Genomic DNA, 26963 nt, shown 5'->3' on the forward strand with positions numbered 1-26963 from the left:
TCACAAGAATAGAAAGGGCCTCCCAGCTACAAATACCTTCACAACTTGTTTGGATTACATCTAAGATCAGGCCAAGCAAACACAGCATGTATTCATTGCTGCTGGAAGAGGCTTTCAAATCATTTCCCTCCTCCGTCTCCATGTTCAGCTCACGACACCAGCAGCAATTAACTGTGCAACGTTCCCTCCACATGATGCTGCTAACCATGGGAAGCAAACTCACAGACTTGGACAGATAATTATCCCTTCATGTGCAGGGCTGAGGAAGGGGGTGGCATTCTACAATGACATTAATTAAGTCCTTAAGAGTCAGTAAAATTCAGGTAAGACTTGAGCATCATGCAGAATATTCCATTAAGCCAGGCTTCACTGTAGACAGAATGCTGCATAATGGAATCCTATAATTATTCCTGTGCTGCAAAGACCTTTTAGAAAGGAACCCTGTTTTACATTCCCTAATGCAAACAGCATGAAACAAGGTTGCTTAGGAACATTTACACTCCTACAGTAGGTGAAAAAAAGCACCATTATTCCAGACATCTGTGTTTAAACTAAAATTTAAAAAAACAATCTGAACACATGCACTCACGTGGATTTTGGCTCTGCATTGGGTGATGAAGTCTATGAAGCCTAAGAGGAAATTCAAATTTAAAAAAAAACACTCAAAATTTCAGTTGGAGAAGTTATTTGAGGTCACACCCGGTACTGTTCCCTCGTCCACCCCCACACCTCCTGCCCTCTACAAGAGCAATTTGGCTCAGTATATGCCTTTTACTTCTAAGTCATTAGTCCAATCCAGCCTCATAGGTTCATAACGACCTTTTAACAGTTTTAAAGAGACTCCCTTCCAGAGAATTCACCCCAGGTTTTATCCCATGCTCCCTGCGAGCGAGGATAGAGCTTTGGGAATTAGTCTGCACTGTGTGAATGTCCATGCAACATGGATGGGATCAGCAACTAACTGTATCGGAGAGTCACAGTGTCTTGGTTTAAGAAAGTCAGGACATGCTACCTTTGGCGGAGTGATGGGATCCAACAGGGTGGGGCAAGTGTGACAGCCCCAAGAGCAATATCCGTAAGCCAAGGGCAGCCCCTCAATTTCATGATGTAATAATATCCCTCCAACAGTAATTTGGCAGTTGCAGCTCCAGAAGAGGGCAGATCCCAGCCTGCAATGCTTCATTTTGATCCAGGCAGACTGGTCCCGTTGCATGAAGGGAGCCACAGTCGGAATGGGCTGTGCTTTTGAATTTAAGCTGGGGGCCACTCTCACTCTGTGTGTGTCATGCACAGAAGTCCCCAGCGGTGGCCCGCGGCCCCCCAGGAAAGCATCAGTGCTGGGCCCCACTTCGGATACACCCTGCTGAGTCCCACCTATACATCTTCTCTGATTAGCCCTGTCTCTTCCGAAGAGTTGTCTGCTCTTTGCCTGGCAACCAGAACAAATGCCATTGCAGCAGGCATGGCTGATGGATGTGTCACAGCTGTAGCGCAGCTGTCATGTTGTTGTAAGAGAGCCAAGGGTTACCAGAGCATGACTGGTTATGAATGTGACAGATCTCAGGCTCACTTAATGTATCACTGTGGGCTTTGATGTTCTTGTGTTAACTCAACCACGGGTGTGCATCTCCCGCTCCCTCCCCTAGCCCACTGCTAGTCTCAAAGATCTGTAATGCTCCTCGTTAGTCCTCTTTGCAAAGGAGGAGGAGGGAGGGTAAGAGTGGGTCCTTGATGAATGCGGAATTATGGGGATACTCTGAGGGCTAAAACATATCGCTGAAATCTCATCTCTGTCTTAAAGGCAAAGAGGCACCAGTAGGGTGGGGGAGAGGGAAGGATTTGGTTCAGCTGCTTTGTCTCTAGCAGACCAGAGAGCAAACTCAGCAACAATGAAATTGTATGAACCCTGCTAAGCCTCTGCCCAAAGCAAGATCCACCAGCTCTGCCCTGTTGGGGCCCAGAATCTCTCACATTGTGGTGAGCTGCTTTGCCCCCATAGACCCAACTGCCTCGTGTGGTCCCTTCCAATAGCAACCGCATTTCAATAGCCTTTCCCTGCGAGGCCCCCCCACCCTACCCCGTGTACGCTCATTTGCCCATTATGTCCCCCAGAGACACTGCTCCAAAGTGCTTGTGCCCTATGTGTGCCTGATCCCAATGCATGCAGCCTCCAGGAAAGCCACATCGCCCTTCTGTGTGCCTATGAGACACACAGCCACTCCCTTCTGTTTTCACAGCCCCTTGTCCTCATGGGTATTCTCCACACTGTGAGACCCACAGCCACCTCACCGGGTGTCACCCTGTAATAACCTCGAGCCTACAGAAAGGAGTGCAGGTGATGGTGTTCTTTTCTCTGAGTCTGTACTCCCCCGCCACGTCAGTGCAGTGGTAGCAGGCCCTGTATTGCTGGAGGAAGAGGTGCTGTCTTTCAGGTCAACCATAAAAGTCAGGTCTCATTAAGGATTCTGTGACATCTTCTGCAAAATCCAACTGAGCCATTCTGCCTCCCCAAGCATTTCAAGTATTGATCTTCACTTCCTGTCCCAAACAGTAATTTAGGATTGATTCGCCCTATTGAACAGTTGCCGCATCCGATCCCAAAAGAGACTTAATTTCAGTTGTGGACAAAGTGATCTCTGTCCATTCTCTGGGACTCATCGAAAAAAAGGTGGGCTCCGTTTCTCTTCAGGTAGGCCTGTGCAGCAGCTGGTATGGGGTGATTCCCAACTTGGAGAGACAGATATGTAGCTGATTTTACACCTCAAAAATAGCAGCATAGATGTGGAAGCACAAGTGGCAGCTCAGGCTGGCTGCCCTAAGGGGTCAGGGAGAGCTGTACTCATGCAGCAAGCCCATGCCACCATGGCTGCCCCCCTATATTTAGACACTAGCTCAAGCAGAGCTAGCAGGTGCCTGTCTACCTGAGCTGGGCATTATACACCCCATCTGCACCCTTAGGGTATGTCTAGACTGCACCCTTCTGCTGGCAGAGAGATGCAGATTAGGCTGGGTGAAATTGCTAACGAAACGGGGATTTAAATATCCCATGCTTCATTAGCATAAAAGTGTCCGCTGCTTTTTTCAGCACGGATCTTTGTCGGAGAAAAGCAGCAGTCTAGAGGCTGAGCTGTAGCTAAAGAAAGCCTTTTCCTATAGATCCCTTATGTCTCGTAAAATGAGGTATACAGGATCTATCGGAAAAGGCTTTCTGTAGCGACAGACCAGTCTCTAGACTGCTGCTTTACTCTGACAACGTGCCGTGCCGAAAAAAGCGGTGGCCATTTTTATGCTAATGATGCGTGGGATATTTAAATCCCTGCTTTATTAGCAATTTCGCCCAGCCTAATCTGCATCCCTCTGCCGGCAGAGGGGTGCAGTCTAGACATACCCTTGGAGATTAGTATCACCGCCCTACTAATGCTCCTATGCAGGGCTCCCTGGCCCTAACTCAGCCACTCGCCCTCAGCCGTGCCACACACCTATGATTTACTAGACACCCCCCCCCACACACACACACACTGCTGCCAAGGCAGGCCCTGAACTTCAGCTAATGTTGCCTAGATACCAGAGCTCCGGGTGACCAACACCTCAGCACCTCGTGCCTTGTGGAGCCTTTTGCCCCAAAGCAGAGCGTATGGAAAACTCTATTCCAACCAGGCAGCAACATTTAATCTTTAGGCTTCCTGTAGTCACCAAGCTAGCAATGATAGAATATGGATGATAGAGGGGGCTGCGTTTGCATGGTGCACTCTCAAAAGCATAAGCCTTGGCATCTGGTCTTCCAGACTGGCTGGGGGGCACTGGCAGAAGTGGAGCATCATTGCTCTAGCACTTGGACTGCCTACGGATGATCCGCATAGACACAAGGGTAGAGCCAAGCTCTGGCCAGCTGTTGCTTCTGCAGCACAGTGAACCTTGAACAAGAGTCCAGAAGAGTCCAGAGTGGGTTTACAATGGCCCACAGGGTAGGCAATAGGGGAAACCTTACAGTAGATGTCGATGAGTGGGTCACAAGTCCAGTGACTAAACTGCTGATCTTATGCCCTAGAGCAGGGAGAGCTCCCAGCCACCAGGTGCTTAAATGCTTTACTCCCCAGCAGAAAGGAGCTCTCAGGGGACATACACTGAAGGTCACAATCTAGGGGAGCTCCAGGTTGAGGATTTCCTTGGGTATGTCTCTTCCCCCACTCTACGCCCACATCTGTACGTTGACAATAATTAAGCTGATCTCACGTGGCTGCAGTAAGGCTAAATTAATGACCAGTAAGTCACTGACGCCTGTGATGAAACAGAAGTGATAATCACGGTTATTGAATCAGGACAGTTCCTACAATCTGTGCAGCTGGGGCTTCGGATTAATTTTTCCCCATCCTGAGAGGGAGCTCTCGAAAGCTTGTCTCTCTCACCAGCAGAAGTTGGTCCAATTACCTCTCCCACCTTGGCAGTTATGGGTTTTGGTTTGGCTTGTGTTGTTAAGATAGGGGTACAGCTGCTGAAGGCGTCAGACTTAGCAACTTCCGTGCCCCTCACCTGCTGTTCTCCATCTGGAGACTAGCAAAGAACAGAAGTGAATACAAAAGGTGCAGTACATCCTCCTCTGGGCCACGTGCATTGTACATTTGGTCTGGCCAGTGCTCCCTCTGGTGGCTGCTCTCAGTAACTCTAGAGACAGGACAGAACTGCTTTATTTTATCTGCAATTGTTTCTAAAAAAAAAATCAATAAAAGCTTTGCAGTCCTGCGCTATTCCCACAATTGTTCATTGTAGGTGAATTCCAGGTCAGATCAAGTGCGAGTCATTGCACACAACTCCACTACACTTTGTATGCCAGTGCAGCAGTTTGGTATCTGGGCTTTCTATTGGCAGTACATAAAGCTAATGGACATGAACGTACACACACCGATGGCCAGATCAGCACATTGTATCAACGGAGAGATGCCAGATCATGCACTGAAATGGAAAAAGGAGATAAGAAGCCCAGGGTGTTAACATTTATGCATGCAAGTGCCCAGCATTCACGTGACATTTCAAACAATACGAGCATGTGAAAAGCAACGGTTGAGCCACCTCCTCTGTGGGATCTCAAAGCTTTCTGCACATTCACTGGCTTGCTCCCCTGAATTCTCAGCCACTGTCATCAAAATGCAACCACAGCATCAACAATGGGTCAGGTGATTGCCTGCGTACCATTCTATCCTCACATTCCCAACAGATCAGGATGTTCCAATAAGAGGTTCCACGATGGACCCTATCAGTCATGCATATGAACTACCAGGCCAGATGGCTTTTTATTTTGGATCAAGCCAAAGAACGAGTCCAAAAGCATGAGCACACACAAGAGGGAAGTGTCTCCCTCTGTACAGCCGTCCCCTCACAACCTTGCCCCTTCAGCACATACATACAGTTCCCTTACAAGAACAGTCCACAACCAGCCCCAGAAAAGAGTTAAATGCATCCAACTTGTTGATTAATTTGCAGGCAATAAGCTGCACTAATAAAGCCCAAAGGACCCTAATCAAGCTGTTCAGTGGATGCCAGTGTAAAGGGGGGAGAGGGGCAGAGCTGTCAGGATGGATTAGTGTTTGCCTGCTGGCAACATTTCTCCTGTCTTGAATAAAAGAAAGACACAAACATGCAGCCACACAGGACAAAGGGAAAAGGATGAGTATGCTGCTGACCGGCAGAAGATCTTAAGGCCAGGATGGTGTGGGAGTTTATAGACTTGGCCTGACACTTAATTGTGAGACAATTTCCCATCTTGGATTTTAAGTTCTCCTCCATTGTTTGCAATTCCTTCCGAGAAGCTGGAAAGGAGCATTCTTCCTGTACGATCTCATTCTTTTTCATTTGGTAAACTTTCCTGACCTCCCTCCCCCCTACTTCTTCTAGATTCACTCTGTAGCTACATTAAGCTAGAGTTGTTAATTTATACACAGAGAGTGCACCATTTGGTGCCAAATTAATGAGTTTTGGAGCGAGACTAGCAGGGGGCTGCAAACCAAAACCTAAAATTACAGAAAATCCTTTTTCTTTTTACATTTTTAGGTCAATACCTAACTTGGGGCTGAATTTATTATACATTTCTCCTGCAGCATTTTTCACTCTAGCATAGCAATATCAGATTAGCGCACTAGAACCAGAGTAAAACTGACTAGACTGTTTTCATCATCGGCCAAATTGACTCCAAAGTATATTAACACAGTATTAACAGTGAAAAAGTAAAATAGAATGAAAAGAGGTACAATGAGCACAGTTTCATGATTAAGAAAGAGGGGATTTTTATCCTTATATCATCATGGTTTCTATAAAAGGAAATCATGTCTTGAAAACCTTTGACAAGGTCCCTCACCAATGACTCTTACATAAATTAAGTTGTCATGAGATAAGAAGGAAGATCCTATCATGGAATGAGAACTGGTTAAAAGGCAGGAAACAAAGGGTAGGAATAAATGGTAAATTTTCAGAATGGAGAGGGGTAACTAGTGGTATTCCCCAAGGGTCAGTCCTAGGACCAATCCTATTCAATTTATTCATAAATGATCTGCAGAAAGGGGTAAACAGTGAAGTGGCAAAGTTTGCAGATGATACTAAACTGCTCAAGGTAGTTAAGACCAAAGCAGACTGTGAAGAACTTCAAAAAAATCTCGCAAAACTAAGTGACTAGGCAACAAAATGGCAAATTAAATTTAATGTGGATAAATGTAAAGTAATGAACATTGGAAAAAATAACCCCAACTATACATACAATATGATGGGGGCTAATTTAGCTACAACTAATCAGGAAAGAGATCTTGGAGTCATCGTGGATAGTTCTCTGAAGACATCCACGCAGTGTGCAGTGGCAGTCAAAAAAGCAAACAAGATGTTAGGAATCGTTTAAAAAGGGACAGAGAATAAGACAGAGAATTTCTTATTGCCCTTATATAAATCCATGGTATGCCCATATCTTGAATACTGCATACAGATGTGGTCTCCATGTCAAAAAAGATATACTGGCATTAGAAAAGGTTCAGAGAAGGGCAACTAAAATGATTAGGGGTTTGGAACGGGTCCCATATGAGGAGAGATTAAAGAGACTAAGATTTTTAGCTTGGAAAAGAAGAGACTAAAGGGGGGGTATGATAGAGGTATATAAAATCATGAGTGGTGTGGAGAAAGTGAACAAAGAAAAGTTATTTACTTGTTCCCATAATATAAGAACTAGGGGCCATCAAATGAAATTAATGGGCATCAGGTTTAAAACAAATAAAAGGAAGTTCTTCTTCATACAGTGCATGGTCAATCTGTGGAACTCCTTGCTTGAGGAGGTGTGAAAGCTAGGACTATAACAGGGTTTAAAAGAGAACTAGATAAATTCGTGGAGGTTAAGTCCATTAATGGCTATTAGCTAGCATGGCTAAGGAGTGGTGTCCCTAGCCTCTGTTTGTCAGAGGGTGGAGATGGATGGCAGGAGAGAGATCGCTTGATCATTACCTGTTTGGTTCACTCCCTCCGGGGCACCTGGCATTGGCCACTGTTGGCAGACAGGATACTGGGTTGGATGGGCCTTTAGTCTGACCCAGTATGGACATCCTTATGTTCTTATCCGATTTCCATTTCACCTGACAATCCCTTAAACCTGCAGTAGGTACATTTCTACAGTGTCACTTCCTGCTAAAACCATTTTTCTTCACTTTCATCGCTAACTGATGTTCATATAACAACGAGAACAGGATTTTAATGGATTTCTACACAAGAATAAGGAGAGTCTGCTCCAAAATTTGTTTTTGGAGAACTCCTCAAGGGCCTCCAAATTGGCAGAGGCCCCAAGCAAAGGCCCAAGTGGGCTATCTGCCACTGCCCACAACAAATGGCAGAAATTACTGTCACCATTTTCAGCTCCAGCATAGTGGCTAGAACCCAGATCTGAAGCAGAGGAGTGTGTCTAAAGGGGACCATTCCCTTCACAGAGGAGAGAAGCTGGTTTCAGGCAGCAGGGATAGTGTAGCCCATGGTCAGATCATCAGCTGGGGTACATGTCACAGCTCTGTTGATTTCCATGGAGCTGTGACAATTTCAGACAGCTGAGGATCTGCCCCCTTGCCTTTATAACTCCACAGAGCATTGCCAGGGAAATGAGCGCAAAGTCAACAATTCGTCATTCATTACTGCCTGCTTGCTGGCTCTCAGAGGGTGGATGATGAGCACTAAGCAGATGCAAATATGTCTGAGAATTATCAAAGGTGATTATGAAAAACATTAAGCAGAAATGATTATTCAATCAGGTGGTGAGCCCAATCCTGCAATCCAGTAGTTTCAGTGATTTCAACAGGGATGTAGGACATACAGGGACAGATTTTTAACGGCTTTTAGGTACCTAAAGGTGCAGATCATCCATTCTAGGAGGATTTTCAAAAGCAAGTCGCACTGAAGTCAGTCACAGGAATTGGGTGCCTAAATGCCTTTAAAAAATTGGCTTCTTTCAGAATCAGGCTCCAAGATCACTTTTACTGACAACTGTCGATCTCAAAATATGGATTTAATTCAGGCTTTATGAAGTGAGGTTTTATTGCTTGTGTTATGCAGATCAGACCAGATGGTGGTGATGCACTGGAATGAGTTACCTAGAGAGGTGGTAGAATCTCCATCTGTAGTGGTTTTTAAGTCCTGGCTTGACAAAGCCCTGGCTGGGATGGTTTAGTTGGGATTGATCCTACTTTTAGTAGGGGGTTGGAGTTGATGACCTCCTGAGATCTCTTCCAGCCCTATGATTCTGCGATCGAGCTAGTCTCTTCTGGGCTTTATTTAAAAATGCCAAATACACTCGTATACGCATTTTTCAGAGGATCTCAAAAAACATTTTTCAAACTACTGATTATGCTTCTGAACATGCCAGTGAGGTCAGTATTATTATCCTCATTTTATAAATAGTATGTGAGACACACTGTACTCTTACATTCACCCTTTTTATAGGACTGATACATTTTATACATAGTATGGCAGGTGGGGTATCTTTTGAAAACTGATCATTTGCTGATCATTATTTTTCTGGTAAAATGTGTGTGAAGTTATAAATCCTACATATTAAATATGTTCCAAGTCTGGAGAAACAGATTCAAACCAGCTCTCCAGAGACCAAAGGTGTCCAGAGACCCCTCTGTCAGGTGTCAACAGAATCAAATGGAATAGCATCTGGTTAAGCACCATTCTTTGGCAGGGAAGAAGGGCTTGAGAGAAAAATTTACATCTTGGCAATGGAATAGCTAGAGGTTTCCATGCAAACAGACTTTCTGTCTCCAGAACCTCGGCCGAAGATAATTTTTCAGGAGGAAAATAACTACAAGGAGTGAGAATAGAGGACACAAATCATCTCTCCTGTTATCTCTAATCAGCAGCCACAACACCTATGGAACAAAGGAAACAGCTTGGGGGTGGGGGGGGGGGGAAGAGATCCTGGCTGGAAGATTCAGCCAGTAAACACTGCTAGGTCATATGATGAGAGCGAGAGACTTGCACTTTTAATTGACTCAAATTGTTAAAACAGGTGTTAGATTATAGATGACCTTTTCTTTCTTTGGAACTGTCGGGGGCCCACCCCCTCCTCGGGGCGTACCGCCCGCCTCTGGGGCATAGTTCAGACCTCTCCGGTCTAGTTTCAAAGTACACCGCCCCTGTATTAGAGGAACTACGGCCTACTGGCCTAGTCTGAAAGTACACTGCCCCTGGATTAGGGGAAATACGGCCCACTGGCCTAGTTTTACAGTACACTGCCCCTGGATTAGGGGAAATACGGCTTCCCGGCCTAGTCCTTTGTATGCAGGCTCTGAGGCCTAGTTCTTCAGCCGAGCCCCCACTTGCCGGGGTTCAGGGCAGGAGGGGTAGGGGGGCCCGGGCCCGACCCAGGGCCCTATCAGTGGCGAGCGGCTCCCACCACTGGCTCGGCGGGGCTCCTCCCCACAACGCGCCGAGCCCTCGGGCCATTCCAGCTCCTGGGTCGCTTCCTCCCCCTCCCCCCTCCCCCCGCGGCCCCACCTGTGGGCGCGAGTCGAGTGGCGGTAGCGGCACTTCCCACGTCAGCGACGGGGCTGGCGGTGGCCGGTCCGGTGCCTGGGTCGCTGGCGGCTCCGTCGCTGGGGTCGAGCCCGGCTTGGCCTGGCGACTGCCTCTCTTGCGGTCCAGTCTGCGACTCTGGAGGTTGGGCGCTAACTCCAGCTCCGACAGCGTCTGCCCCTTCTGAAGGCCTGCAGCCCTTTATACCTTGGCTCCCCTGGGAGCACGCCCAGTAAGGCTGCATGGGTGGGACCCTCTCCGCCCCCTGCGCCCGGTTGTTTCCCTGGGCTTGAGTGCGGGGCGGGGCTGCCCGTCACAGGAACCAATTCTGATTTTGATGCCTCACTGCTGGTAATCACTTAAAATCTCTCTGTAGTTAGTAAGACTTCAATATTGATCTACCAGGAAAGGGACATCAGAAAATGGGGAATGAGTTTGTGCCTGCTGACACTAAGTGAGTTGGCCTCACACTGAGAGTTAGTAGCTTTCCTTGTGCCATAGTTCCTTGTTAAAAGATTATTCTGATTTAAAAAACTAAAGCAAGCAACAGAATAAAAACTAAATTAAAAAGTCCCACTAGAAAACTGTATAAATCTCCACTCTTCCCCCATGCTTATACTCTGCCCCTCCTTTCTATCCCAAGGAGCAGTTCTGCACAGAAAACTGGATGTATGGTGAGGCGGGATCTTGTTTTTCTGGAGTGTCCCCTTCCTGGCAGAAGCAACTGGCTCCATTGAAATACACATTAATGTCCATTGAGTTTAAAATAAAGATCTGCGTCTTACAAAGGCACTTTATAAGAACAGGGCAGCAACCAAAATAAGAACATAGAAATGGCCATACTAGGTTGGACCAAAAGTCCATCTAGCTCACTATCTGACAGTGGCCAATGCCAGGTACTTTAAACAGAATGAATAGATCAAGTAAACTTCCTCATATCAGCTGTCTGTGGATATCCTGAACAGCCAAAGAAGTTCTTTCTCCAGCTCCCAACCTGTCAGGCAGTTTGATGTGTGCAGCACACAAGTCCTGCTTCCATCAGATTAATGTCTGATGGATTCAATTGCAGCAAGCCATGCTGATATGAGCTCTATGTGACTGCATGATCATCACCTGGACAGTTTTCATCCATCAGAGGCTCAAATCCAATTCACTTGGAAGGGAGGAGAAAGTCAGCTTTGATTCTCTGGGCCCAAATCTGTCTTCACCAGTTTTAGTTCCAAATCTGGATGGGGATGAAGTCTCACAAGTTCTTAGGAATTTATCTCAAAGGTTCACGAGAGCAGAGAGATTTTGTTTCAGAGAATCCTGATCATAAGGTCAGATCCTGGAAACCAGCCTGTATCCTAATCAGATGCCAGACAGACAATCCTCTTTGGTCCATCTCATTTCTTTGTCAACTTTGCTGGTTGGATAGGGAACGGGGTATATGGGTCTAAGCAGACACTCTGGGGGATTCAGGGTAAACAAGAACATAGAGCTGGGTCATACACGATGGTGCTGGATCTGAACTGTCACCCTGGAGCTTCTGGGGCCAGTTTCCCATTCAGTCTATGTAACCAATAATTGAGCACATGCTCAAAAACCAAAATACCCTGCAGAGAGGTGTGTCACCATAGGGAGCTTTAGGTCTTGTTACAACTGCTGTAACTTATCACTCCATCCAAACAGAGAGCTAACGTGACAAACGTACATGAAGACCCCAACTTACGAACAGGTTGTGATCCAAAAGTTTGATTGTAAGAGGGTAGATTGGAACTCAACACATTTTCCCATAGAAATAATGCTATAAAAGGACATTAGGTTCCCAGCCTAGCCCACAAGAGTCCATTTAACTCACAATGTAGCTGAAATACTATATATTTGCAATGAAAAATAGTAGAAATAGGTGTTTTTATTTAACCTTGATTGCTGGTGCTTGAGGAATGGCAGGTGTAATTAGAGGGAACAGGGAGGCAGGTGGAACACCAGCCCCCACCATCCCTCCTTCACCAGGAGGCAGCAAATGGCATGAGTGTGGGCCCAAGGACACCAGAAGATTGCAGGGGGGAGGGGTCATGCCCCCAGTGGCTAGCGAGAAGCTGCAGTTTCCTCTTCAAAGCTCCACTTCTCACCAGCCACTGGCTTTGGAGTAATCCAGCCAGCACTTGTGCTGCTCACTGCCACCAGTGCCTCTTGCCTGCTTCCCTGAGCTGCAGGTGAGCAGTGTTCCCGCTAGCACACCTTCACAGGTGATTAATCAGCCCAGTCAGAGGCTCAGGGCTCCCTGCACAGAACTGACTGACTGGGTGGGGCTAATTAATCACCTGGGAAGCTCTGCTGCCATGCAGCTTAGCGAGAGCACTACAGGTGAGCTTTTATTTGTATGTGCGGATATTCATACATTGGATGTTTGTAATCCGGGGAAGGCTTGTACATCCTACCTATCTTAGTGTTTTATGCTGCTACCCTTCTCCATAATCTCAGCATCCTTCAGGTAAAATCAATAGTAACACTGAAGTCTCTTGAGGACTTCACAGACTTTGTTGCATTTCCCCCTTTTTCTGATTTTCCTTAGTTTAATGAGAAATGTTAAAAGAATATGGAAATTTAATCCTAGTGAAGGAAATAGACAGGAGAATACATTACCAGCAGGCAATACATAGGAGGGACATCAGGAGAGCTCAGATAGTTTTCAAAGAGCTGAAAGTATAAAAACAAGCAAGAAATTATTTAATTATATAAGCATCAGGAAGCCTGCTTAAGTCTTTGTGGGCCTGCTGGATCACTGGAAGTTACAAAATGAGCAATTAAGGAAGATACAGCCATTGCTGAGAAGTGAAATACTTTCCCTGCATTGGCACTTGCTGCAGGGGACATTAGAAAGACATTTACCTAAGTCCAGCTCATTTCTAAGATGAGGTGCTACCAAAAATTGACGTTAGAAGATGTGCTAAAGTAAATCTATCATTTAACACTGAATGTCACTAGGCCCAGACAGTACATCTAAGAATTCAGAAGGAGGTAAAGTATGAAGTGGCTGAGCTGCTAGCAAAAATATGGACGCTCTCAGTGCCAGAGCACTGGAAGGAAGCAAATATTGTACCTGCACTTTAAAAATTCTTGAGAATTACAGTTCCAGAGAATCACAGATCAGAAAGCCAGACATACATATCTGATAAACTGGATGAAGTGATAATGAAGAGAGTAATAAAACACCTAGGAACAGCTCGTGATAGGAAAAGGTCTCATCAGCACAGTTTCAGCAAAGGAAAATTGTGTCCTACTAATCTATTAGAATTCTTTGATGTGTGAATTGAAATGTGCTGTCTACTCTTCTACATTCACTTACTTATTTAAACTTTCAAACAACTTTTCACAAGAGGCTCTGAGACAGCTGCTTAAGAAACCTAATAGTCATGTGTTAAGACGCCAAGTATGGTTATGGATTTTAAAAAAAACTGGCTAAAAGGCAGGAAACAAGGAGTAGAGATATACGGAAAACTTTAACCATGGACAAAGGTTGACAGTGTGTGGTTTCCCAGATTCCATAATAGGTCCCGCGTTGTCCAAAATGTTTATTAACAATTTGAAAATGGGTTGAGCAGCAAGGTAATAAAATTTGCAGATGATAAAGTTATTGCCCAGAAAGGAGTGTAAGGAACTTCAGAGGGAACAAACCAAGGTAGATGAATGGACATCATGATAACTCAGCCTACTCAACACGTGGCCCATGGGCCGCATACGGCCTGCGGTGCGGTGTGGGTTTACATGGGGCTCAACACATGGCTATGGGTGGGAGTCAGAACAAAAAAGTAGTCAATATAATGGTCTTTTGTTGGTATGCATTTTAATAGTTAAATTTCTGGACTGTCATTGCTCATTCAAAGTGCTGTCATATGGGTGGAAATTGGGTAAATATTGCATTTTATTAATATCAGCAGAACTGACTTAAATGGGGCCTGTGTGCTGTGTAGTCTTGCCTTAATCGCTGAATATATGTTTACATGTATATGCAACCACACTTAAATTGTGGCCCAAAGCATGTGCTGTGTCATTGTGGCCCCCGGGGCTTCCAAAGTTAAGTAGCCCTGTGATAACTGATGAAGTTTACTATGAATAAATGCAAAGTAACACAGAAAAATAAATATTGACCTATATTATACAAGATACTAAGTTAACAACATCAAATCAGGAAAGGATCCTGAATTGTCATGACAGTTCAATTACGACCTTTCCTTAAATGTGCAGCTCTGGTCCAAAAAGGCAACAAGATGTTAACAATGCATAAGGAATAGACTGGCAAAATGAAAACTATTATGCCGCTCTATGCAATCAGTAACATCTTCTCATCTGGAATACTGTTTGCAGTACTGGTCACCCCATCTCATCAAGTATATTACAGAATTAGAATGGTGCTGAGAATGACTCTGGAGCCTGGGGGAAAAAAATCTCACATGACGAAAGACTTAAGATTTGGACTGTTCATCATAGGAAGGAGAGGAAACAGACGGGATGCGAAAACTGTATATAACATTAAATGCCAAAATACCCCAAAAAGAAACATTGTTAAAAGAAAATTAGGTTGCAACGTAAAACACTTGAAAGTCAGGAAATGCCAGAGTTTAAGGTTGCCTGTACACAACCTTAATTTAGCCCTCTTAGGCACACACCCTATGCTCTGAATGAGGCAGAGGTTGCATGGGAGAAAACAGTATGGGATCACATAACTAAAATGTGTCATAATGTGTATATATAAAGGAGCTTATTTGAGGTTCCATGGGCAACATTCATTCTTATTGTATTTCCTAATTTTGAGTGATTCTCTTTGCAACCTTAACTATGTTCTTTTATCATGGGGGTATTTTTAAACATAAAAAGAAGGATTTTTTTGTTTGAAGAAAAAAGAAAAATGTTAATTTTATCATGACCAATTATCACAACCCGCTCCCAATCATTTTTATTGAGGTTCAAACCTAAAATTTCAGTACAGACTTCTACCACTTGAGCTACTGGATTTCAAACACTCTGGTCATCCAACACTCCAGTCATCTGAAGAAGTGGACTGTGCCCACAAAAGCTCATGATACTATCCACATTTTTTTTTTAGTCTTTAAAGTACTACCAGACTATTTGTTGTTTTTTAAGTTTTTCCTGTTACGGACTAACTTGGCTACCCCTCTGAAACTTTTGGATTAACTATGTTAGGGGTACAGTTGGACCTCTTTAGTCCAACACCCTCAGGACCTGACTAGTCCCAAATGAGGGAGTCTGCCAGGCCCAGGGAGGTCAATGCCCCTCTTGGCCACCAGCCTCCGCTCACAACTCCAGGGGCTCTTTGGTCCAGCAACATTCTCCAGACCACGGATGTTCCTAGACCCCAGAGTCCTGGACCACAAAGATTCAGGTGTTTTAGGAGATAGTAAGGGGAGGACAGCTGCAGAAGCCAGGTACTAGTAGTTGCGGTGAGGAGCAGATTGGCTGGAAACTCTCTCTCCCCCCAGTTTCAGGTGTTGGGTATCTCTGACCCAGCTGATGTTCCCAGAAGATGAGGATGAGCCAGGGCTAGGTCCAGGAGGTGATCAGGGAAGTCTATCTGGGTTCCTCAAACTCCCATCCAGTATTATAACTACTCTGGCAGCTCCAGGCCTTCCCTGCACAGTGTTTGTGTGAGTCTAATCCTAGAAGAGAATGTTCATATTCAGTTATTTTGGCAGACTGCCAGCATTTTCCTGAGAAATCTAAGTGGAGACAGGAAATGCAGATTTATAACGTAGCAAAGCCAAATTCTACCTAGAGAGAAAAGCCAATATGAATAACAGTTGCTTCTTGTCTCATAAGAAGAGATAGTCAATTAAATTAAGGTGGCAAATTCAAAAGTGATACCAAGAAATATTTCTCCATAGACTATGTTATTAGACAGTGGAGTCATTGCCACTGAAAGTCATGGAGGCCAAATATTTTGCAAAATTAAGAGAGATGGATTGTACATTCATATATGGATAACAGGAATAGCCATTAATCATAGTTAATGCCAACAAAATACTATCAAATGATACAAGATATCATAGTTCAGGATTTAAGCCAATCCCTAGGTACTGAGATTAGACAGAGACCTTTGCGGGGGGGGGGGGGGGGGGGCAGTTTCCCCATGTGTTACTACTGTAGTGTTTCCCGCCACCACAAACTACAACTGATTAGATGGACTGTGGCACTGATCCAGTCTGGCAGCTCCTAAGAAGAGCTCTATGGGATTTGTGAAAAAGTGGCGGGTAGAGAGGGAGGAAAAGGTCACGCCAAGTCTCCACTGGCACCAGCTACAGCCCTGGCACTGAATTTTCTTCTCCCACAATAAAGATTATGAATTATTTTATAAAACAAACAAAGGTCTGTTTATTGTGGAGAGTCTGGAGCCGCAGTCTTATCAAAGCCATCACTGGACAAGGAAGCTTTGTTCATTTTATCTAAAAAATGCCATGGCTGTGGGCAGTGGGAGGTAACAGGGAAAGCCCCCTTACCTCAGGCATAGGCAGGATTTAGCATGTAGACTCCACATAGAGATCCAGGAGGAGGGAAAAACAGTAATTGGTGATTTGGAAGTGTCTACTGCTGCGAGCCCCTCAAGAGACCCAGGCAGAAGAGAGCCAAGATCATGTTTAGCTGCATATTTTAGGCATGAGAACATACTTTCCCTTAATATGTAACCCAAGGGGATTTTTCCCCTCTCTCCCCTTGGATCCTTGGCCAGCTCAGATCTCAGTTCTGGGATTTTTCAGAGTTGATTTGATTTTCCCATGGTCGGATTTGATGATCATTAAGACCCAGGCATTCAGTGGCAAGTTGGCTTTGGGCCTGAGCAGCCCCCTCCCTCAGAGACGCTGGGAGCGGAGAGGAATGCTACAGGGTCAGCTGGAGAGAAGAGGTGGGGAGAGGGAGCTTTTGGAACTGGTTTCTCCCAAACTCTCTCAACCCTGCTTCTATATTTACGCATAGAGGAGAACAGTAACGGAGAAGGGAGACACGGAGTATTAGCAAAGGCAGCTAATCCATCTCTAACAGCTGTATCTATGCACAGGCCAACGATTTACACAGAGTGGCCAAGTCTGGGTCACTTTAGTTTAACCATCATGAAAAAAAAATGTTAGTCCCAGAAATATCAAGATGACGCATTTTTAGAAGACCACAGCTTCTTGTCTCCTGGATTCTATCTCTGCTTCCCCCATCCCTTGCTTCTCTCCCCCATCCTCCCAACTTCCTGCCCTGTTTTCTCCTTCCCACCAAACACATTCTGTGCCTTCTGAGTCTGACCAGCTGTCTGGCACTTTTGCAATTGAAGCAATATTTGTAGTAAGATGACAACAAAAGGGAGCAATAGGGTCCTGGAAAACTCAGCAGTGCAAAGAGCAGGATGGAGCAGAGAACTACTACCAGTCTCTCTTTCCAGGTGTGATTTCCATTCAACATGCAGGCACCCACCACTCAAAGTCCTTAAAGGGGCTCTCACCCCCTGCTCCACCTGCAAAGTCTGGAGATGCCCAGCTTGCACAGGTTTCTCTGTCAGAGATGCTGCTCCCAACCCCTCATTCCTTCTGCCACAGATGCCACATCCACTGGCTTTAAGGAATACTGGCAGTCCTGGACTAGGGTCTGGGGTCCTATTCTCCTCTCCTGTGCAGTATTTACACCAGTATGAATGTCGATTTCAGTGCAGTTACTCCCTAGTTGTACCAGCCAAGTGTAAGCAGAATCAAGCCCCATAAAAACCATCTTAAAGTACCATTTGCTGTATTATCTGCAATACCTACATTTTTTCATACAAGATGGTCTAAATGCTAAGCAGAAATATTAAGAGTGTGAATTAAAGGCCAATTTTGTCTGGCTCTATGACGGGGTGCATCAAATATGACACCCAAAGTGGGCCAGTAGCATCTGCCACACAACTCAAATCATTCCCAGGAAGGCTGAACTACAAGTCAGTCCCAGTGTCAAGTCCCAGGACAGGAAATACTTTGGTTGTTGCTGTGGTCTTACAAATAAAACCACTATTACACACAACTGGTCTATTAAATACTATCAAGGTTTGGACAAAGAGGCAGCTCACAGACTCCAGGCAGTCAGATCCACCAAGTCACATTCCTCACTATATTTTCCCTTAGAAAGAGGCAGGTTTAATAACTCCATCTGGAGACCTGATGTAGGAAATACTTTTGCAGCTTTGCCTTTTGGCTCCACATTCTGGAATAGGTGGGGGGATGGAAGAATGGAAAGTGCACAGCAGCAGATGACTACCAACTGGCCCACTATCCTTTCCTACATTGGAGGCAGAATGGGGACAATAGCACAGACCTTATTTCTCACTCCCATAAGTCTCTATTACAAACTCAAATAAAGTAATAAACATCTAAGTCCCTGTTGCCTAAGACCCGCATTCAGTGTTCCCTCTAATTTTTATGTCCCTGTGTGGAATGAATTTTGTTCTGTGCACCAATATGGAGATGATGTGCAGTGCACTGCCTCCATATTGGGGCGCATAAAAAAATTCATTCTGCACATAGCCAATCCATGAAGGAGGTGGAGCCAAGAGGTTTAGAGTGTGGAAGATACTCGGTGGGGTGGGGGAGAAGAGATCAGGACTCTGGCTGGGGCTGCAGGCTCTGGGGTGAGGCATTTTGGATGCAGGAGGGGGCTCCAGGCAGGGGCCAAGGGGTCTAGAGTGCCGGAGCGGGCTCAAGGCAGCAACCTGCATTCAAAATCTCTCCCTCTGATGTTCTCACTGCTCCAGTAAGGCTTTGGGTTTAGTCAGTCCTTTCAGGATCCCTGGATGCTCCTCTCTTCCTGCACAGCTTTCAGGTTGTCTTTGCCTGCCCCACAACAATCTCTCTCTCTCTTGCTTGTTCAAATGCAGCAGTTCTCCCTTAGCTCAGAGATCAAGAGTCTTTTTAACAGCAGCTTCTACCGCTCTCTGACTTCTCCTTATCTACTGAATTTCCACTGCTCAACTTCCCTGCCCTGAAGACAACCTGCAATAACCAATTCCTTGAGCGTGGCCAATCTCTTTAGCATATCCATGATACTGCCAAGGCAAAAGACATTCTATGTTAACGAATCAATAGTGGAGGAACACTTCAAATAGTAGGGAGGCTGCTGAAAGCTAGCCCTCTTACCCCATCCACTGCCCCTAAAGATAGGGGCAGGCTTGGAGACTGGCAGCTGGGACTCCAAGCACAGGGGTCCAGCAGCGGTAACTGCTAGTCTGTAATTGAAAAAACAACAAATAGTCCTGCAGCACCTTAGAGATTAACCAAAAATTTAGATGGTATCATGAGCTTTCATGGGCACAACCCACTTCTTCAGATGAATGGAGTTAAGGGGTAAAGGGTACAAATAAATAGCAGAGAAAGGGGTTGGGGAGGGAAAGAGAAGGAAAAAAAAATAGGAAAAAAATATTGTCAGTTAGTGTCCATGCTAAATGAGGCTAATGAAGTGGATTATAAGTACTTGGTGCTTAGCTTTTGATGTCATTAGGATGTGGAATGTAGCAGCCCATCCAGTTCAGGTCTTTTTCAAACCTTGATTACAGGTGTCAAATTTGTAAATGAAAACAAGTTCCACAGCATCTCTTTCCAGCTGGTTTTTTTAATTGCTTTGTAATATCGTCATCTTTAAATTCATTAGTGAGTGCCCAGGCAAGTTAAAATGTTCCCTGGTAGATTTCTGTGTGTTACCATTTCAAATATCTGATTTGTGTCCGTTAATCCTTTGCTGTAGAGATTGTCCAGTATGGTCAATAAACGTGGCAGAGGGGCATTGCTGGCACTTGATGGCATAGATCACATTAGTGGATGTGCAGTTGTATGAGCCTCTGGTGTGGTGGCTTAAGTGGTTAGGTCCTGTGATAATGTTGCTTGTATAGACATATGGACAGAGTTGGCACTGGAGTTGATTGGAGGGGTGGGTTCCTGGGTGAGTACGATTGTGGTGTGGTGTGTGGTTGCTAGAAATAATTTGTTTCAGGTTAGGGGGTTGTCTGTAGGTGAGGACTGGCCTGTCCCCCAAGGCCTGTGAGAGGGAGGGATCATTTTCTAAGATGGATTGTAAATTGTCAATGATGCACTGAGGGGTTTAAGTTGGGGGCTGTAAGTGATGACCAGTAGTGTTCTGTTATTTTGTTTGTTAGGCCTTTCTTGAAGAAGCTGATGGCTGGGTACTCACCTGGCTCTGTCAATCTTTTTTTTTCCCCTTCCCCGGGTGCGTATTTAAGTTTTAAGAATGCCTGACAGAGATCCTGTAGGTGTTTGTCTCTGTCTGTGAGATCGGAGCAAATCTTGTTGTATCTTAGGGCCTGGCGTAAACAATTGATTGGGAAATGTGTTTTGGATGGAAGCTGGAGACTTGTAGGTAAGTGTAATTGTCGGTAGGTCTCTACGTTAGAACGGCCATACTGGGTCAGATCAAAGGTCCATCTAGCCCAGTATCCTGTCCTCCAACAGTGACCAATGCCAGATGCCCCAGAGGGAATGAATAGAACAGGTCATCATAAAGTGATCCTTCTCCTTTCATCCATTTCCAGCCTCTGTATGTCAGAGGCTGGAGCAGGGGGTGGGCAAAAGGTTCACCTTGGGCCATTGATCTGGCCTGCGGAGGCCCTGTTGCTCCCCCATCCCCAGGCCAATTAGGGTCTAGGGGTGGAGGAGAAGTGTATGAAGTTTCCTCCGCCCTGCAAGGAGCGTGCGGCACTTAGAAGCACCAGATGCTCCTGGCAGGGCGAGAGGAGACTTCACGCACATCCCTGCCCCCAAGCCCTGATTAGTCTGGGGACAGATGGGGGAGCATGCAAAGTCTCCCACTGCCAGGAGCATGAGTGCCTGGGGGAGCCTCCAGGGAGGGGGGAAAAGATGCTCCCCCCACCCCCAGACCAATCATGGTCTGTGGAAGGGGAAGCATCCTGGTCCCTCCCCTTCCACTTAAGGCCCCACCCCTTCCGGTGCAGCCCAGGACCACTTCAAAAATTTTTGAAGTGACCCCTGGCAAAAAATTATTTCCCTTCCCTGGGCTAGAGACACCATTAATAAGTATTAATAAGTATTGATGGACCTAACCTCCATCAATGAATCTAGCTCTTTTTAAAACCATTTTAAAGTCCTGGTCTTCACAATATCCTCTGACAAGGAGTTCTACAAGTTTACTGTGCACTTCGTGAAGAAAACTTCCTTTTGGTTGTTTTAAACCTGCTATCTATTAATTTCATTTGGTGACCCCTAGTTCTCATATTATGAGAACAAGTAAATAACTGTTCCTTATTCCCATACTTGTCATGATTTTGTAGACCTCTATCATATCCCACCTTAGTCTCTTTTCTAAGATGAAAAGTCCCACTCGTTTTAATCTCTCTTCACGACACCCGTTCCAAACCCCTAATCATTTTGTTGCCCTTTTCTGAACCTGAAAATATTTGTATCAATATCTGTCACAAATTCTTCTGGTGAACATTTTTTTCTGTATTCAAATGCTTTAAAATTATTTGCAAAATACAATGAGTCAGGAATATTTGTCAAGTTCAGCAGTATTTACAACTGAAAGTGACTTTTTACAAAATATTACTTACAATGACTTAACTATTTTGTAAAGAAAAAAATGTAGAAAGAAAGCTATCCGAAATAAATATTTTTTTTCAAATTGAAAATGTTTCTTCAGAGGAAGTTAACTTTTATTTTTTCATTTATGCATCTTCTATACATTTTATTTTTACAATTTTTTCACATTAGCTTAATGCAAATACAAGCTTTCATTTACACCAGAAGTTCTCAAACTGTTCTCCGAGAACTCCGTTTCGGTAGACTGAGGAAAAGTTTTTTAATAAAGCGCTCTTATCCAAAGCACTTTACAATAGTTAGCTAATGGTACAAACAATGTTTGGAAACATCATTAAGTGGTCCACTGAGACCCTCAGCAATTTTCAAGTGGTCTGTAAAAAAAAAAAAATCAGACTACAAAAACAATTTCACTTTATTTTCATTTACTTCTTATTACTTATAATATAGGAGGAGGATGAAGAAAATAAGAATGAAAATGGGAGGGGCAGGAAGAATGAATGTTCTTTTTCTTGGCTGGGTTCCCGGGAGGCGAGAGGGCCCAAAAAATGATGCTAAGCACAGGACACCACTCTGGGACAGTGGGTAGTGAGTGCTCAAGAGTATCCCAAGTCTCCCTATCAGGGAATGGCAAAATAGTGGTATTGACTACACAGTTCTGAGTAACTATTTAGCATGGAATATTCCAAAGTACATGCAGCAGGTCCCATATGGAAACAATACAGCTGGGGCATCTAGGGCAGTGGTAGGCAAATACAGCCCGAGGGCCACATGCAACCCATCCAGGTTCTATGTGTGGCCCATGAGACATTTTGTTTACCGTTGCCCATGGGCAGGATTCTGGGCCAGATTCTGCTGGTTTTTGTCTGTATAGTTTTTTCCTACCGTTAATACGAACGTGATATGCAGGTAAAGCAAGACAACATGAAGTGAGGTGCATGCTGGTTGCACACAACACTGAGAAATCCATGTGCTCTCCCTGCATTGAATTGATCAGCATACCCCACTAATTCTAGATACACAAGTACAGTTAGCAAAACTACCCTACCCCTGGAGACTGAGTTGGGTACAATGATCTTGCGGCCCGCGGAGAGAAAGGCAGGCCACTCATGCAGCCCACTCACTAGCCTAGGCTGCTCATCAATGACCTAGGGGTTCAGAGAACTTCTTTCACACATACCTCAAATAAACATGAGACAGCAGGTTTTTTTGAGAGGAGGCAAAATGTAAGCAACTCAGCTCATTCAATGCATGCTGTATTCCCCTTCACCCAATATTCTCAAATATTCTATAAAAGCAGCACTAAAATGGGCCCAGTATTACCATTTAAAATACAGTCCCCCAATATTTTAAGGAGAATGGAAATTTACAGACCGATCTATCATACTTCCATGCATAAAGAAGCATTTTAAGAAACAAACAGTATATACATGTGGCAAGATGAGTGATTCGGTTCAAGGTCTCGTTGAGTTATTCATGCCTAACATGAATAGAACTTCTCCTTTTTTATCTCAATTGACATTGTCCCCTGGAGCCTAATGTGGGCAGGTTAGTTCAAACCTGAGCTGGTGTTAATACACATACACATAAGGCCAGCAAAGCATGATATGTACTGTGTGAGGAAAATGATTGTTGTACAGAATGTTTGGGCATCTAGGTTGACTGGCTTGGAACAAGAGATACGGTACTAAGGACACAATATGGGTGAATTACTCCACTCAGCGTGACTGGATGAATATATCAGGAGTTGCAGGTTACCAGCCAAGATCATTTTTAAACCTTATGAAAGAGTCAATTATTCACCAGCCATCATCTGAACTGATCACCTGGCTAGGAACAGGGGCAGAATTGGAGCCTGTTGTCCCCTCTCTATGGGTAGCAAAGAGATTCAAAGTGAAAGCAGCAAGCATCAGCCAAATTGACAGCCAAGCTCTGCTTCACAGACAGAATCCCCTTCTCAACACAAAACCCAGCCAGCTGGTTCAGTGCCACTTAAGCCCCAGAATCGGTCTCTACCTTTGAACTGGGCTGTACAGGACAGAGTCAAGGGGAACATTAGCCTTTTGGTATATGTGATAATCCTGTCTGCATAGCACCAGCACCCTGAAGAAGATTTCATAATCACTGCTAGTTTATTCATTAATTTATTCTTCCAACAACTGGCTAGAGGGGAGGAAGCTATTCTGCCAGAAACGAAGCATTTGATGGAATTCCAACACTGAGAACTAGAGCTGGGCCCAAGACCATCCACCCAGCCTTGTGACTCCTGAAATATTAGAGTGGCTTCACCTCTGCCTGCCCTGCCATGTTCCTCAGTGTTCTCCCAACACACAATCATGCAAGGGCTGCTAGAAGAGTTCTGAGCAGTTGCCACTCTTGATTGAGCAGGGGTTAGCCAGGATCCCAGAAATCAAATTGTGCCATACATCCTGGATCAAGACAGAGAAAGGGATCAGCCTCTTGCTCATTGTTGTTTTAAGTGATAGTCATATGGCAAGAGGCCCCAACACAAGCCTTGAAGCCACAGGGCAATGAGCACTCCCCATTTGGGAGGTCAGTGGGTTTCAGCACCCAGTATTCCCAGGAGGTCTCCCACCCAAGTATTAATCCAGGCCTGACCCTGCTTAGGTTCTAAGATCAGACATGTTTAGGGTGGAATGGCCACAAGCATAGTCAATAGACTACAGTGATATAAGAAGGCTAAGGTCTGAGACTTGCTTTTGTGCTCATAGCAGCCCAACAGTTCCTGGAGGAAGGATGAGAGAAAGCTTTTGAGGAACTCAATGGTGATTTTCACTGCAATAAGAAAAGCAAAGCTCAATGCTAGTAGAGCCTTATAGTATTCCACAGTGGTCACAGACACTGACAGTAGAGATAGGTTCCCAACCACCAGTGTTTTCTGAGCAGCAGGATTTGAATTCCGTTCGGCAGCATCCCAGTGACCACAGCATGCAGCAATGGTACCCAAAATGGCCGCTGGTGAGTTTCCATTCCTATCCACTGCCAAAGTGATGTTAGGTTTCAAGCCTATCCCTATCTCCCCATTGTCTCCTAGGAAGAGCTAGAAGGGCACTGGTCACTGTATTTGAGGCAGCAACAGTTTACATAGTCCTACCAGTACAGGATTGCCCCTCACTGCATTAATTAGGTAACCCCTTTGGGTGCCTTTTAAATCATTGTAAACCTATGGTTGCCAGGTGTCCGGTATTGAATCAGACAGTCCGGTATTTGGACTTTGTGTCTGGTAAACAAATTGAGAAAACACCAGACATAAATGTCTGGTATTTTCTAATTAAGGAAGTTTTTCTGCTTTTCCCAGGCCCAGTTAGGCGCCCGACGGAAGCCCACTTGGGACACGCAGCATTAAAGGGGCTGCGACTACATTTCGGCCCAACCTCCCAAGTCTCTCCCCCTCTCCCCCTCCCACACCAGGTCTCCCTGGTTACCCCCCAGCACTTTTTTGGGGAGGGAGGATCAAAAATTACCAAATTTTTGTTGGGAATTTTTTGAAAACCATCTGACAACCCTACAGTACAGTACACCAACTGAGAGGCAGCATGGTCTAATGGAACTGAGAGTCAAGAACTTCAGGTTAGCCCTGACACTTATGTGACCAAGTTACTTGGGTCTGAATTTTCAGAAGCCTGGCTATTCACAGATAGCCATTTACCTTGGAGCTGCCTCAAGCACTCAGTGGCAGGGTAGGGGACAGGCTCCCAAGAAGTATTCACACAAGCAAACAGGGACTCAGAAACCAGTCACATCAGAGGCAGGTTCACTGGCAGTATGTGCACACCAAGGACACTCACACAACCTAAGGGCCCCCACACACCAGGGAACAACAGGATGTACTGGTGGTCTGTAGAGTTAGTAAAGAAAAGGGTGAAGAGATAAAATTAGGGGAGGAACCTGGGGAAAAAGGGAGGGCACATATCTGGTTTTGAGGAGGGGGAAAGCATCGTGAGGGATTTGGAAGACAGCTTCAGAAAGAGGCTGCACAGTTCAGTCAAAATTAAACAGTGACCTGGACAAAGATGGTGGCTATACGAGCCATTGATTCTCAGAAAGGAGGAATGGATTTAAAGATAATGCATGAAATAGCAGCTCATTCTGCCCAGAGCTCATAAAGTATTTAATATAGGAACATGCCTCTTACACTGGTCAGGCCACCATCAGATGGATCCAGATAGAAGAATTGTGTTTACGTACAAACTGTACACAGACAGTGAGGAGACACAATGAAATGTGTTAGAGAGGTTTAGATGACACATGCCTTACATTTCAGAGGACTGCATAGTGTGGCTGGGATAAAAATATGAATTCTGTTCTCCATAGATTTGCAGCAATCATCATGCAGGTCAAATTAAAAGCTGGAATTATTTCTCAGCCTGTGGTCCAGTCCTGGGTTTGCCACACAGCACTGCCAATAAACCTCAGTCCTGACCTGTAACCCCATTAGGACCTGAGAGTCCTAGATCTCTGAAGAAAAGCCAATGATCAAGCTTAACCATTGTGTCTCTAAGAATTACCCTGAGAGCCAAACCCAGCTCCCCTTACTCAAGCAAAACTCCCACTGCGTAAGATGAACGGAATTTGGTTCAGAATATGAAGTCAGAAATGCCCTGACACAAAAGCATTCTTGACATTCAGCAGGATTTTTGTCCACAGCTCCTCACAAAACAGGCGAGATGCTGGATTAGTTCAGTTGCTTTGAAGAAAAGTTTTGAAACTACAAGGACAAACTCCTTGAGGTTATAGATCTCACTGACCCTGTGCTCTGCCTCAGAGGACTTATCTTGTCAAATTGGAGACTATCCCTTCAAGATTTGGAGGCCTCATGCAAGTTCTGGGCAAGAAGTTACAGCAGACATTGGATCTCCATCTCCCATCAGAGTCAGATGGCACCACAGACAACAGACAAGCACCCAGCTCTCACTCTGAACTTCTGCATTCAACCACAGAAGTAAATTTGTCCTGTCAGCCAACATCCTACATCAGAACATTACCCCTCCACCACTCGGCAGATCCCTCCACCACTCGGCAGAACAAATCAAACAACAGCGAGTTTGCTGCGGAGGGTCTAAAATGGGGAAATTAAACATCAATCTGAGCAGTCCAGGAACAGGTAACCAAATGGCTTGTTTGTATTAGTTGCACGATAAACAGTCTTGGACTGTTAACTTTTGAAACTTAACCCTTGATCCCCAGAAGTAGTAACTTTCCTGATTAGCCTTCACTACATCCAGTTCCCCCCCCCCCCCCGACACACACACAGTGAAAATCCAGCTTTACTGCTAAACCATGACCCATCCTCAGTGGCTGATTTTTCCTGTATCCCACGCACATACAAGGTGAAATTTTACA

The 26963-nt window shown here is 45.0% G+C and overlaps 1 protein-coding gene across 2 annotated transcripts in view; it reads right to left on the reverse strand.

Annotated features, from left to right (window-relative positions):
- Positions 1–26963, reverse strand: part of NEURL1B (neuralized E3 ubiquitin protein ligase 1B) — a 255170-nt gene that overhangs the window by 216167 nt on the left and 12040 nt on the right. The gene's annotated exons all lie outside the window — the stretch shown is intronic.

This window comes from Pelodiscus sinensis, chromosome 17 (assembly GCF_049634645.1).
Source record: "Pelodiscus sinensis isolate JC-2024 chromosome 17, ASM4963464v1, whole genome shotgun sequence".
NCBI classification, from domain to species: Eukaryota; Metazoa; Chordata; order Testudines; family Trionychidae; genus Pelodiscus; species Pelodiscus sinensis.